Below are 13,079 nucleotides of genomic sequence, written 5' to 3'. Positions count from 1 at the left end.
CTCATACTCTATTTTTTTCAATTCTAAAATTACCACGTGCTTCTTTTTTTATAGCATTCATATTGCTCCTACCAATTCTGTCTTTTCATTCATCTCAAGAGTGAGATCACATTGGAATCATCTTGGATTTGGTACCAATTCATTGTCTTTACCCTTGAGAATTGGTCAGATTTTCCTGTTTCTTGAATGTTGAATAGTTTTGCATTGTATTGTGTGCATTTTGAGTATTATATCATGAATCTAGAGATCTTATTAAAATCCTCTGGAGGATGTTGATTTTTGTTCATTTGTTTTAGTTTGCAAAACCTACTTAGGATTAGACCTCAAGGTCTGTCTTATTTTCTGTCAGTCTAGTTTTCCAAGCCTCTGCTATGCTGTTTGGTCTTCCCCTTGCATGTGTCCCTCAGAGGTTGGTCTCAGACCTGGGTAAAGGCTTATATAATGGTTGCGTTGTTTCTTTAGGTGTTTCCCACACATGTGTAGTTTGGGTGTGTGCTCAGACTTGTGTTGATTCATGCGTTGTGTAGAAATTCTCTTCCTATCTCTTCCCTTTGGGAATTTCTCTAGGTCCTTTTTCCCTGTTCCTCTGACAAGAAAATGGGGTTTTCTCAGAGTTTTAGCCTTCCATGTTATAGTTCAGTTTCATACAAATAGGCTCACACTCAGGACCAACAAGCAAGATAATAGAGTGGGGTGGAAAAATTGGGGATTTTCCCATACTCTTTGTACACAGATGCCTCGTTTGCCAGGCAACTAAACATAGCTTTAAAACGTATAAAATAAAATTTGACATAACCACAAACACAAATAGAAAAATGCACCCTCATGGTGGGAGATAATAAATTTCTTTCAGTAATTGCTAAAACGAACAAGCAAACAAACAAAAACTGTAAGGATTGAGAAAATGAAATTATGTAAAAATCAAGTTGATCCAAGGGACATCATAAGAATATCCTACCACAAATTGTGGGCTAAACATTATTTTAATTTATTATTACTTTTTATTTTAATTAAATTTATTGGAACAACATTTGTTAATAATATTATATAAGTTTCAGGTGCACAATTTTATAATATAACATCTGTATACTCCATTGTGTGCTCCTTACCCAAAATCTAGTCTCCTTCCATTGTCACATATTTGACCTCTGTTACCTTCTTCATCCTTCCCCCATGTCCCTTCTCCTGTGGTAACCACCATTCTATTGTCTATATCATTGAGTTTGTTTTTTTTTGTTTGTTGCCTTTTGTTTTATGTCCCACACACGTGTGAAATCATTTAGTTCTTGTCCTTTTTCCATATGACTTATTTCACATAGCTATGTTTAAGTATATCTCTTATACTAACACTTAGCCAGATTTTATTTATATTTTTTACTCTAGTCAGCTAATTTTTATCTTATTTATGTAAAATATTAGTCAACTTATATTTATTTTGTTTATTGGTATATTTAAAATTTATTTCTACCATGCTAATATATGCTTTGTGTTTGTTCTGTTTTTAACATTTTGTTTTCTTTCCTTGTTTTGGAATGATTGTATTTGTGTCCTTCTTTATTACCTTGTTCTTTGTCTCAAATGTATACGCCACATTTAAAAAATTTTTTAGGGGCCGGCCCGCTGGCTCAGGCAGTTAGAGCTCCATGCTCTTAACTCCAAAGGCTGCCGGTTCGATTCCCACATGGGCCAGTGGGCTCTCAACCACAAGGTTGCCAGTTCAATTCCTCGAGTCCCGCAAGGGATGGTGGGCTCCGCCCCCTGTAACTAAGATTGAGCACGGCACCTTGAGCTGAGCTGCCACTGATGTCCCAGATGGCTCAGTTGGTTGGAGTATGTCCTCTCAACCACAAGGTTGCCGGTTCGACTCCCACAAGGGATGGTGTGCTGTGCCCCCTGCAACTAGAAAATGGAAACTGGGCCTGGAGCTGAGCTGCGCCCTCCACAACTAAGACTGAAAGGACAACAATTTGAATCTGAATGGCACCCTCCACAACTAAGATTGAAAGGACAACAACTTGACTTATTAAAAAAGGCCTGGAAGTACACACTGTTTCCCCAATAAAGTCCTGTTCCCCTTCCCCAATAAAAAAAAAAAAAAAATTTAGCTGTTAAGGTATAAATTTTGACATGAATAAAGTTTAAAATTTACCAGGATATTAGATTTCAGGTGTACAATTCTGTATTTCATCATCTATAAATCCCATTGTGTGTCCCAATAAATTAAAAAAAAAATTACGAGGATTTTTACCTTCTTTCTGAATGATACAAGGGTCATAAAATACTTTGATCTCCTCAATCCAATTTTATTTACTATTTTGTTCATCATTAAGTTACATTTTCTCTATAAATTAGATTTTTATAATTATTAAATCCATATTTGTTTTGATTTTTTCATACATTTAACATTATTTTTGTCCCACATTCTCTCTTGCTTACGAAACTTTCTTTTAGATCATTTTCTTCTGTCTAAATAGCAAATTCTAAAAGTTTCTTTAATAAGGGCCCGCTGGTGATAAATTTTCTGGATTTTTTGGTTGAGACACTTTTATTTCATTTTTGTTCTTGACAAATAATGACACTGGGCTGACAATTATTTGCTGTAATCACAATGAAGATTATTCATCCATTTTTTGAGAGTGGAAATCCAAGATGGCAGAGTAGATAAAGCTGTGCTTGCCTCCTCTCATGACCACATTAAAATTATGACTAAATTATAGAAAAATCAACCCATGAGAATCATCTGAAGTCTAGCTTAAGAGAATACCTATAACTAAGGAAATAAATAAGAAGCCACATTGAGACTGATAAAAGTGGCAGAGAAATGAAATGGACTGGTCCCACACCTGCATGTGGCAGTTGAGGATTTGGAAAGATATCTTGGTAACAGAGGTCCCCCCAAAGGATCAAAGGACCCCAGTCCCACAATGGGTTTCCAAACCCAGAGTACTGGTGTTGGGAAGAGGAGCCTCCACAACATCTCGCTGTGGAAAACTGTGTGGATCCCAACTATTTGGGTGTGATGGAAGGCTGCTGAAAAGCAAGATGTCTTCTTAAAGGGCCTATGCACAGACTCACTCGCACGCAGACACTCACCATGGGCTCCAGCAGAGGGACAGTGACTCAGAAGGTGTCAGAGACATACAGGGAGAGATTGAGCTGTGTGGCTATAGGGCAAGGACTGGAGGGACAATTGCCACTTTCCCTGTATAGAATCCTCCTCCCTGCAGCTGGCAGGTGGGCAACATCTTTCCTGTGTTGAGCACTCCCCCACATGGCCAAATCTGAATCTCCACTGGCCTGGTAAACTCTGCTTGCTCTACCCTGGTGACTCTACAGGTGTCTGGCCCATCAGATTTGTGAAATGTCAGAGGCACTTTATTGGACAATAGCCAGAACCACCTGTGATCTACTCTTTCTTAGAAAACTCTTTGGGGTCTGCAGTCTTCAGACAGGTGTAGGCTGGACTCAGTGTGCTCTGAGACATTTGCTGAGTACTTCCAGGCTTAGCACTGGGACCAAACAGAACCAACATTAATCTGGTGAATACCACTCGTCACACCATAGTGACTCCCTGAGACCCTGCCTCACCCAGCTTGCATACCTCCCGATGCTCTATCAGTGGCTGAGCTTTACAGGAGCCAGCAGGCAGCAGGAAGCCTTGGGGTTCCCTGGGCTTTTTGCAGTGCTACCCCAGGCCCAGTACTGGTGGCAGCTGTCCTTGGTTAAGAGTGTGGTCTCTCCCACATGACTCAAGGTCTAGCACAGGCAGCAACCAACCACCACAGATTGCTTTGTAGCTCCTACCAACTAATTCCCGGCTGACCACAGGCAGTGGGTGACCAGGGCCTGTACCTGAGCCCCTGCCAAAAGGCCCCAGAACCAACAAACCCATGGGTTGGCTCCACAAGTAGTACACACAAAGGGCAGTCTCAGCAGGAAAGAGCCCCATAAGAGTGAATCCCAATCTATGGAGTAAGCCTTCTTCACAGCAGCCCATAAGCTGTGAACATGGCCAAATCCCATAGCTAGTCAGCCTGGGGATCAATCTGACCCACTGATGTGCCAATAACAATCAAGTCTGACCTATAACAGGAGGTCACATACACAATGTACCCAAAGGACACTTCTGGAGCACCCAGTACAGGTGACCAGGGTGACTGGGCCACTGGACCCCACAGAGCACCTGCTACATAAGACCACTTGGTCAAGACTGGGAGACATAGCAGAACTACTTAAGGCATAGAAACAAACACAAAAAGGCAGCCAAAATGAGGAAACAAAGAAATATGTTCCAAATGAAAGAGCAGAAGAAAACCCCACAAACAGAAATAAAGGAGATGGAGACAAGCAACCTACAGATATAGAGTTCAAAATAACGGTTACGAGGATGCTAAAAGAAGTTAGTGAGAACTTTAACAAAGAGATAGCAAGTTTAAAAAAGGACATAGAAACCATGAAAAAGAACCACTCATAAATAAAGAATACAATAACTGAAGTGAAGAATGCACTAGAAGGTATGACCAGCAGACTAGATGAAATTGAGGACCAACTCAGCATTTTGGAAAACAAAGTAGCAGAAAATACCAAATTGAAACAGAAAAAAGAAATAAGAAAAAGATAGTTTAAGAGACCTCTGTAGCAACATGAAGAATAGCAACATTAGCATCATAGGGGTACCTGAAGGAGAAGAGCAAGGGACTGAGAAACAATTTGAAGAAATAATGACTGAAAATTATTCTAATTGGGTGAAGAAAATAAACATATAAGTCCAGGAAGCACAGAAAGTCCCAAACAGGATGAACAGACTCACACAAAGACACACTATAATTAAAGTAGCAAAGGTGAAAAGACAGAGAGAATCCTAAAAGTAGCAAAAACCAAAACAAAACAAAAACAAAAATAAAACCCAACTAATTACTTACAAGGGAGCTCCTATAAGACTGTCAGAAGATTTCTCAACAAAAACCTTGCAGGCAAGAAAGGATTGTCCCAAAATATTCCGTGATGAAAAGCAAAGATGTACAACAGAGACTACTCTATAAAGCAAGGCTATCATTTAAAATTGAAGGAGACATAAAGAGCTTCCCAGACAAGAAAAAGCTAAAAGAGATCACCACCACCAAAGCAGTATTTCAAGAAAGATTAAAAGGACATTTTTAAAGAAGGGGTGAATAATAACATAAATACGAATGATAAAATGCCAATAATCATGTATCTATCAATAATCAGTTTAAATATAAATGTACTAAATGCTCCAATCACAAGACATAGGGTAGAGACAACCAAGATGGTGCAGTAGGCCAATACTATGCTCACCTTCTCTCACAACCACATCAAAATTGCAACCAATCTACAGAACAACCATCATTGAGAATTGCCTAAAATCAAGCCAAACCATAGCCTTTCAAATCAGGATGCACAGAAGAAGCCACCTCCAGAATGCTAGGAAGGGCAGAAACATGGAACGGGCTGGTCTCACACCCACTTGTGACCACTAAAGATCAGGAGCGTTATTTTGGCTGTGGGGGAACCCTCCCCCCATCAATCCAGCAGAGCAAAAGATCCCAACCCCACCCTAGCCCAGGGTTCCAGTGCCAGGGAGTGAAGTCCCCATAATTTCTGGTTGTGAATACCAGTGGAGATTGTGACTGAGACTGAGGGCAGTTGCACTCCAAGGCACTCCTCTTAAAAGGACCACACATGGATTTACCCACCAATGGAATCACTCACTCTGAGCTCCAGTGCTGGGGCAGCAGCTGGAAAGGTGGTAGGGACATATAGTGGTGAATTGAGTTGTCTGGCTTGGGACAGGGGCTGGAGAGGTAGCTTTCTCCTGGACAGGGGAGCTGGTGAAGGCCATTGTTTCTTTGTTGAGCCTTCCCCCTTCCCGGCGCAGGGAACACAGGTGGCCGCCATATCTGAGTCTCTGCTGTTCATTCGCCATGCCCTGGTGATTTGAGACCTGGCTCCACCCAACTTTCAGGCATAGCCAGGCCATTTCCAGTGGCTTTTTCATGCAGACCGACCGCCTTGGCACAAGCTGCAGACATTCCTAGGGTTGCTCAAAGGTTCACGGAACCCAGACAAGCAGCATCTGGCTTGAGTGTACCCCTGGCTAAGCAGCCCTAAACACAGCACTAGTGGCAGCTCACTGTGGTTTGCATCTTGGCCTCTCAAGGCACTTCCAAGCACGGCATGGGTGGCAGCCATCTGTGGATTTCTTTGTTGTTTCTACCGGGTGGCCCAGGATGGGGCACCAGCTGTGGCTGAACTTGACCTAGAGTGGATCCTCTTCAAGGTGGTCCTGGGCTGGCATCCCCAGTGGCCAGCTTCAAAATGAGCTGGAGCAACACCCAGCCACCACTTAGAACGACACATCCAAGGGGTAGATTGGGCAGGCACCAGAGTCCTGCTGAGGCAGATCCTGCTCTGTAGGATCAGCCCCTGCACAACAACTCTTCCAATGTGGTCAAGGCCAGTCCTCACAACCAGTGAGCTCAAGGGTCAGTCTCTCCTATTGATGTGCAGTTATCAACCAAGGCTCAATTACAAGAGGAGGGCACACACAACCCACACAAGGAACACATCTGGAGTGCGTGGCTCAGGTAACTAGAAAGACTGCACCACTGAACCCCACAGCACACCTACTACATAAGGCCACTCTACTAAAACTGGAAGACAAAGCAGTCCTACCTAATACATAGAAAGAAACACAGAGAGTCAGCCAAAATGGGAAGACAAAGAAACATGTCCCAAGTAAAAGAACAGAACAAAGTTCTAGAAAAAAGAACTAAGCAAAATGGAGATAAGCAATCTATCAGATGCAGAGTTCCAAACATTGGTTATAAGAATGCTCAATAATCTCAGGGAGCACTTCATCAGAGAGATAGGAAGCATAAAAATGGAAAACATAAAAAAGAACCAGTCAGAAATAAAAGATACAAGAATGGAAATGAAGAATATATTACAGGAAATCAATAGTAGATTAGATGAAGCAGAGGATCCAACAAGCAATGGAGAAGATAACAGAAAACACCCAACCAGAACAGGAAAAAGAAGAAAGAATCCAAAAAATTAAGGAGAATTTAAGGGGCCTCTGGGACAATATCAAGCATACCAACATTCCCATTATAGGGGTACCAGAAGGAGAAGAGAGAGAGCAAGGAATTGAAAAACTATTTGAGGAAATAATGACAGAAAACTTCCCTAACCTGGTGAAAGAAATAGACATGCAAGATCAGGAAACACAGAGTCCCAAAAAAGATCAACCCAAAGAGGCCAACACCAAGACACATCATAATTAAAATGCCAAAGGTTAAAGATGAAGAAAGAACCTAGAAAGTTAGCAAGAGAAAAGCAGTTAGTTACCTACAAGGAGCCCCCATAAGACTGGCAGCTGATTTCTCAACAGAAACTTTGCAGGCAAGAAGGGTGTGGCAGGAAACATTCCAAGTGATGAAAAGCAACAACATACAACCAAGATTACTCTACCCAGCTAAGCTATCATTTAGAATTGAAGGACAGAAAAGGAGTTTCCCATACATGAAAAAGCTGAAGGAATTAATCAGCACCAAACCAGTATTACAAAGAATCTTAGAAGGACTTCTTCAAGACAGGACAGGGGTTAAGGATGGGTGAAAGGGGAAGAGATTGAGAAGTACAAATTTGTTGTCACACAGTAGTCATGGAGATGGAAAGTATAACATAAGAAATATAGTTAATAATATTGTAATAACTAGGTATGGTGCCAGATAGGTACTAGATCTATCACGGTGATAGATGGGAATGGGGTTGGAGGCAGGGTGAAAATGGTGAAGGCATTAAGAAATACAAATTGGTAGTTAACAGAGTATGGGGAATATAACCAACAATGTTGTAAAGATCATGTAAGGTGCCAGATGGGCACTAGACTCATCAGGGATATCACTTCATAGATTGTGTCCAATGCACTATACACCTGAAGCTGAAATAGAATAATATTGAATGTCAACTACAACTATAACTATAACTATAGCTATAACTATAACTATAACTATAACTATAACTATAACTATAACTACAACTACAACTACAACTACAACTACAACTACAACTACAACTACAACTACAACTACAACTATATATATATATATATATATATATATATATATGTAGTCACAGTATGTGGAGTAAAACATAAGGAAGCTAGTCAATGGTATTGTAACAGCTGTATAAGATATCAGAGGGGTAGTAGCTTGGGGCGGGGCTGTTATCACTTTATGAGCAGGTCTAACTATTACATTGCTTTGTACTCCTGAAACTAATTTTAAAAAAAAGCCCAAACCAAATAAAAATAATTCCTTAATAAAAGAAGAAAAAAGACATAGTGTAGGTGAATGGATAAGAAAACAAGACTCGTACATATGCTGTCTACAAGAGACTAACTGTAGATTGAAAATCATATACAGACTGAAAGTAGAGGGATGGAGAAAGATTTCATGCTAATGAAAACAAAGAAAAACAAAACAAAAGCTGGGGTAACAATATTTACATTAGACAAAATAGACATTAAAAAATGGTTATAATAACAGAAAAAGAGGGATATTACAGAATGATAAAGGAATCAATCCAATAAGAGGATATAATCATTGTAAACATTTATGCACCAAACATAGGAGAACCTAAATATATAAAGCAAATATTGACCTACATAAAGGGAGAGATAAAGATTAATCCAATGGTTGTAGGGGACTTTAACAGCCCACTGACACTGAAGGACAGATCTTCCAGATAGTAAATCAACAAGGAAACTGGCCATAAATGACACATTAAACAAGATGGATGTAATTGATACTTTTAGAATATTTCACCCAAAGTAGCAAAATATACAGTCTTTTCAAGTGCACCTGGAACATTCTCAAAGACAGACTGCACATTATGCCACAAAACAAGTCTCAATGAATTTAAGAAGATTGAAATCATATCAAGTGTTTTCTGTGACCACAATGGTATGAAACTAGAAATCAATCACATGAAAAAAAGAACCTGAAACACACACAAACACATGGAGACTAAATAACATACTATTAAGCAACAAATGGGTTACTAATGATATCAAGGAAAAAATCAAAAAGTGCCTCGAGACAAATGAAAACAAAAACTCAACAACCCAAAAATCTTTGGGACACAGTGAAAACAGTCCTTGGAGGAAAGTTCATAGCAATACAAACCTACTTCAAGAAACAAGAAAACTCTGAAGTAACCAATCTAAACCTACACCTAGAGGAAACAGAAAAAGTATAACAAGCAAAGTCAAAAATAAGTTGGAGGAAGGAAATAATAAAGATCAGAGTGGAAATAAATGAAATAGAGTCTAAAAAAATAATAATACAGAAGATCAATGAAGCCAAGGAAGTTTTCTTTGAAAAGATAAACAAAACTGATAAATCTTTAGCCAAACTCATCAAGAAAAAAAAAGGGAGAGGACCCAAATAAATAAAATCACAAATGAATGAGGAGAAATGACAATGGACAACACAGAAATGTAAAAGATTATAAGAAAATATTACAAACAGTTATATGGCCCAAAATTAGACAAACTGGAAGAAATGGATAAATTCCTAGAAACATACAGTCTTCCAAGACTTAATAAAAAAGAAACAGAAAATCTGAACTAACAAATTACTACTAATGAAATCAAATTAGTAATAAAAAAAAAACTGCCAACAAGCAAGTCCTGGACCGAATGGCTTCATAGGTGAATTTTTCCAAACATTCTAGGAAGAATACCTATCATTCTCAAACTATTCCAAAAAATTCAAGAGGAACAAAAGCTTCCAAGCTCATTTTACAAGGCCGTCATTACCCTGAATCTAAAACAAGACAAACATATTACAAAAAAAGAAAATCATAGGCCCATATCCCTGATGAACATAGATGCAAAAGTTCTCAATGAAATTTTACCAAACCAATTTCAGCAATACGTTATAAAGATCGTACACCATGACCAATCGCAATTTATTCCTGGGATGTGAGGTTGGATCAATATTTGCAAATCAATTAACATGATACACCACATAAACAAAATTAAAGATTAAAATCATATGATCATATCAAGCAATGCCGAAAAAGCATTTGACAAAATCCAGCATCCATTTATGATAAAATCTCTTAGCAAAGTGGGAATATAGGGAACATACCTTAACATAATAAAGGCCATATATGACAAATCCACAACTAACATTCTACTGAATGGGGAAAAGCTAAAAGCATTCTCCTCAAGAACAGGAACAAGACAAGGATGCCATTTTCACTACTTTTATTCAACATAGTATTAGAAGTCCTAGCCATAGCAATCAAACAAGAAAAATTAATAAAAAGCATTCAGATTGGAAAGGAAAAAGTAAAACGGCCATTTTTTGCCATTGATATAGTATTATATAGAGAGAGCCCTAAAGATTCTGCCAAAAAAAAAACTATTAGAACTGATGAATGAATTCAGTAAATTAATAGAATACAAAATTAATATTCAGAAATTGAGTCCATATTATACACCATTGATGAACTGTCAGACAGAGAAATTAAGGAAACAATCCCATTCACAATTGCATTAAAAAATAAAATAAAATACCCAGGAATAAATTTAACCAAGGAAGTAAAAGATCTGTACTCAGACAACTGTGAGCCACTGAAGAAAGAAATTGATGAAGATACAAATAAATGGAAGCATATACTGTGCTCATGAATAGAAAGAATTAACATCATGAAAATGCCCATACTACCCAAAGCAATCTATAGATTTAAAGCAATCCTCATCAAAATACCAATGGCATTTTTCACAGAACTAGAAAAAATAATCTTAAAACTTATATGGAACCATGAAAGACCCCAAATCGTCACAATGATCTTGAGAAAGAACAAAAATGGAGGTATCATGATATCTGGTATCAAACTATACTACAAAGCCATAGTAATCAGAACAGCATGGTACTGGCATAAAAACAGACACATAGATCAATGGAACAGAATAGAGAGCCCAAAAATGAACCCACACCTATATGGTAATTTAATCTATGACCAAGAAGGAAAGAATATACAGTAGGTAAAGACAGTTTACTCAGTAAATGGTATTGGGAAAATTGGACAGATTCATGCAAAAAAAATGAAATTGGACCACCTTCTTACTCTATCTACAAGAATAAACTCAGAATGGATTAAAGACTTCAATATAAGACTGGAAACCATAAACCTCCTAGAAGTAAACATAGTCAGTAAACTGTCTGACATTGTGCTTGGTAATAATACTTTTCTCTGATATATCTTCTTGGGCTAGGGAAACAAAAGAAAAAATAAACAAATGGGACTACATCAAACTAAAAAATATTTGCAAAGCAAATGAAACCACCAACAAAACAAAAAAGAAAGCCTACTGAATGGGTGGAGATATTTGCCAATGATACATTCGATAAAGGGATTAATATCCAAAATTTATAAACAACTCATACAATTCAACACTTAAAAAAAACCCAAAAAATCCAATTAAAAAATGAGAAGAGGACCTGAATAGACATTTCTCCAAAGAGGATGCACACATGGCCTATAGACATATGAAAAGATAGTCAACCTCACTAATCATCAGAGAAATGTGAATTAAAACTACAGTGAGACATCACCTCACATCTGTCAGAATGGTTGTCATCAATAAATCAACAAACAAGTATTGGCAAGAATTCAGAGAAAAGGGACCCCTCGTGCACTGTTGGTGGGATTGCAAATTGCTGCAGCCACTATGGTAAATGGTTCCTGAAAAAATTAAAAACAGAACTACATTATGACCCAGCAATTCCACTTCTGTGTATTTATCTGATGAAACCCAAAACACTAATTGAAAACATATAGGCAACCCTGTGTTCATTGCAGCACTATTTACAATAGCCAACATGTGGAAGTAACCTGATTGCCATCTACTGATTGTATAAAGAAGATGTGGTACATCTATACAATAGAATATTACTTGGCCATGAAAAAGAATGAAATATTACCATTTGCAACAACATGTGTGGGCTTAGAGGTCTTATACTAAGAGAAATAAGGCAGACAGAGAAACACAAACACAATATGATCTCAGCTATACGTATGTGGAATCTAGAGAACAAAGTAAGTGAACAAATAAAACAGAAACAGACTCATAGATGCAGGGAAGAAGCTGATCGTTGCCAAATGTGAGGGTGGTTGGGGGGCAGTGTGAAACAGGTAAAGGGATTAAGAAGTACAGTAAAGCATAATGAATATAGTCAATAATATGGTAATAACTATGTATAGTGCCAGGTGAGTACTAGTCAGGGGGATCACTTTGTAAATTATATAACTGTCTAACCACAATGCTGTACACCTGAAACTAATATAAAATAGTATTAAACGTCAACTGTCATTGAAACATTTTAAAAACGTGGGGGAAGGTGAAGGGGTATAAAAGGTACAAATTTCCAGGTATAAAACAAATAAGTCACGGGGATGTAATGTACAGCAGGGAAATATAATCAATAATATTGTGATAGCATAGTATGGTGTCAGATGATTGCTGGACTTATCATGGTGATCACTTTTTTAGATATATAAATGTTTAATAGCTATGGTGTACACCTGAAACTAATATAATATTGTATGTTAGCTATATTTTAATAAAAATCTTTAAAAAAAATATGTTGGTCGTTAAGATCCCTTTTAGCTTTGTCTTTTTATGATGTCAAAGAAACTATCATAAAATCAATTTATCTAGCATAATGCTTTCTGAAAAGGAAATAAGTTTACAGTCACTGGAGGTGTTTAAGGAGATGACTGTTGGAGGAGAGATTCATGGACTGGGTAGATAGTTGGACTAAATTACTTCTAAAATATTTGTCTACACCAAGAGTTTTGATGTGGAAGCAAAGGTGAAAACAGATTCGCAAGCAGTTTTGCATTTAAAGAACACTGCTTCCATATATGTTTATACTTTTCTGTATTAGCTGATCCTTTACAGTCCTTACCATTATCTCCAAAAAGGAGATTATAAGGGTTAATTTCAACTTGACTGGACCATGTGGTGCCCAAATATTTTG

This window comes from Rhinolophus sinicus, chromosome 18, assembly GCF_057876585.1.
Source record: "Rhinolophus sinicus isolate RSI-liver-muscle chromosome 18, RSI-T2T, whole genome shotgun sequence".
NCBI lineage: Eukaryota > Metazoa > Chordata > Mammalia > Chiroptera > Rhinolophidae > Rhinolophus > Rhinolophus sinicus.
The sequence above is the reverse complement of the archived record's forward strand: the minus strand, read 5'-3'. Positions refer to the sequence as shown.